This window comes from Solanum tuberosum, unplaced genomic scaffold (assembly GCF_000226075.1).
Source record: "Solanum tuberosum cultivar DM 1-3 516 R44 unplaced genomic scaffold, SolTub_3.0 scf00021, whole genome shotgun sequence".
In the NCBI taxonomy this organism is placed as follows: domain Eukaryota; kingdom Viridiplantae; phylum Streptophyta; class Magnoliopsida; order Solanales; family Solanaceae; genus Solanum; species Solanum tuberosum.
In genome coordinates, this window is record NW_006238947.1 from 2679725 (window position 1) to 2682446 (window position 2722).

At 28.8% G+C, this 2722-nt stretch overlaps 1 non-coding gene across 1 annotated transcript; it reads right to left on the minus strand.

Moving 5' to 3' along the window:
• Positions 1-762: 762 nt before the first annotated feature.
• TRNAL-AAG (transfer RNA leucine (anticodon AAG)) lies at positions 763-843 on the minus strand. Its single transcript has one exon. It is a non-coding gene; the product is annotated as a tRNA-Leu (tRNA).
• Positions 844-2722: the final 1879 nt, after the last annotated feature.

Here is a 2722-nt window from a genome sequence, read left to right on the forward strand (position 1 = left end):
ATTCTAAATTATACAAACTCGAAACCCTAGCCCACGTAATTATCACTAAATGTTAGTCGCGAGTGATAATTAACTAAAACTATAGCTATGATGACTAATTAACTAGTATATATTTGCTTAACCGTGTAATTTTCCCATAAAAAAGGAACAAATATCAAAAGATTACTCCATATACATCTTAGGTGATGTTATTATAAACATCTTTCAATTTACAAAAAGTTCAAATATTCTCTAAATATTTCATGGCTTAATAGTTGATATTGAGAGCAAGTTGGTCAATGGGCCTCCACTCAAGTAGTAATGGGCTACATAACGGAATTCTTTTGGGCCCAAAGTTAAACCTATCCAGTTGCAAATTGGGCTGGGCTTTTTCTAAGAAAAAAAAATGTATAAATTATAGGAACCACATATTATTAGTACTAAATAACATCCTATCCCTTTTAGTTTTCTATTTACCAAAAATCCCTTAAAAATGATGTTTGCGGGATACATAGCGTTGTGCATGGGATACATTAGGTTTGATACATTCCACATAGCGGGATACACAGCGTTGTGCACGGAATACATGCGGGATACATAACATTGTGCACGGGATACATAGCGTTTGATACATTTGACATAGTCCGATACATAGCGTTGTGCACAGGAACATGCGGGATGCATAGGTAAATAAGGGATTTTTGAAAATTTTGAAATAAGTAGGGATAAATGGATATTAAGGTAAGTAAAGGAGTGTATATAAGTAATTTGTCCAAAAAAATTTGTTGAGAGTGGGATTTGAACCCACGCCCTTTCGGACCAGAACCTTAATCTGGCGCCTTAGACCAACTCGGCCATCTCAACTTGTTATTAATTATTGCTAATAAATCTTATATGTACCTCTTTGATGTGAAGATTATTTTTTTTGCGATTTCCATCATGTGTCCAGTATCCTCCTTGATTTCCATTAAAATTTAGATTCACGCCGAAAAGTCGATATTGGAGGATAAAACATTCACATTCAAGACATCTGATTACTGATAGAAAAATACTTACCATTTCACCATAGTCTTTATTGGTGATAATTTTTTATCTTTTAATCAAGAAAGAGACTCGTATTATTACGATTCATTCAGATTATAGGCACAATGTCTCGGAAAAAATTAATAATTAATTACAAATTATTTAATGATAAATTTGTAGTTAAATATTATTTTTTAGGTGAAGTATAACAAGTCAAAAGAAATTATTTAAATTTCACCATCAATCATGAAGAGATGCAATAAAAGGAGAAACAACTATTTTAAGCTTATCCAAGACCACAAAAGATTATGAAGAACAATGACATTTCATCCAAGTGGGTAGGAGAATTATTATTTTTCTTTCTTCTTTGTGGTGTGAACTTCTCCAATTTGGGTAATACCAATTCGGAGAGCATTAAACATTCCACGTTCACATAAAATTTGAGAAGAATCGTATTTGTATCTTAAGGAAACATAATATTGACAACTTATCATGATGTAAATATTAATGATTAATTTCACGACTCAAACCTATATTCGATATATCATATACGAAGATAATTTTAGTGTTGCTCGAAAACTCTAACCAATTTTTATAGCACTAGTTATACATAAAATTCTTGGAATAGCTCCTAATTTGTGTCAATTATTTGACCAATCCACTATATATGGAAATAATCATGAATATAGCCAAATCTCTATTTAATTTGGGGTCATCATCATTTTATATATTTCTCAATAAAGTTAAAATTCTAAGTTAGGCTAATTAGCACTGAATTTTCTCTCATACCAAAATAAAAATAATAATATATATAATATTACTGTATAAACCATCCAAGATATTTTAGCATGTTTACCATATTCTGACATTGAACTATGATCAAAGTCCTATATGTAATGATGGAAGAAAAACATGTTGAACTTTACAAACTTTCTTGAAATGTAACAAAACATTGTATTTGTATGACATGTATATGACCTTATAATGAAATACTGTGTGCATCCAATTCTTTAGTGTAAACTCCTTATAAATTGTCATAGTAAATCACCGATTATGATTTTGTGTATAATCATTAATTCATAAACTATTTTTTCTCATGGAATGAAAGTAATTTAATTTGCTAAATTAAATGAAGATTGAAAATAGGTGTGTGTAATGATTGTCATAATAATTAAAGCGTGTAACTGACTTTTCGATACAAATTTGAAAGGATATTTATGCCTTTTCAACTCCAAAGTAATTGTCTTTCACTTTCATGCATGTGGACATTACAACACATGTCACTCACAATATGTTTTCACATATTTTATCGTCTAACAAACTAATAAGACAATAACAATTTGAAAAGATCTACTCTCCTCTGTTCACTTTTACTTATTCAATTTAATTAAGAGATATTTTTTTATTTTAGACTTATTTTACTCTTTTTATTAATGTTTTGATTTTTTTTTATTTCATTAATACTCTGCTATAAGTTTTCTTTCATTTCATTTCCCAAAAAATATACAGTATATATTTTTTTCTTGATATATTAAAAGTGAAAATCCATTTCTAATAGACTGGACCAGTAAAAATTAACAGAGTGAGCAATATTATGGTGATATAATAAAATTATCATTTTATTTATTAATCCTTGAAGAGTATCAAATCAATGCTGGAAGTATTAATTAAAGATTATTATTTAGAAAAGATTTTATTTATGTAGCATCCTTTTCAAGGA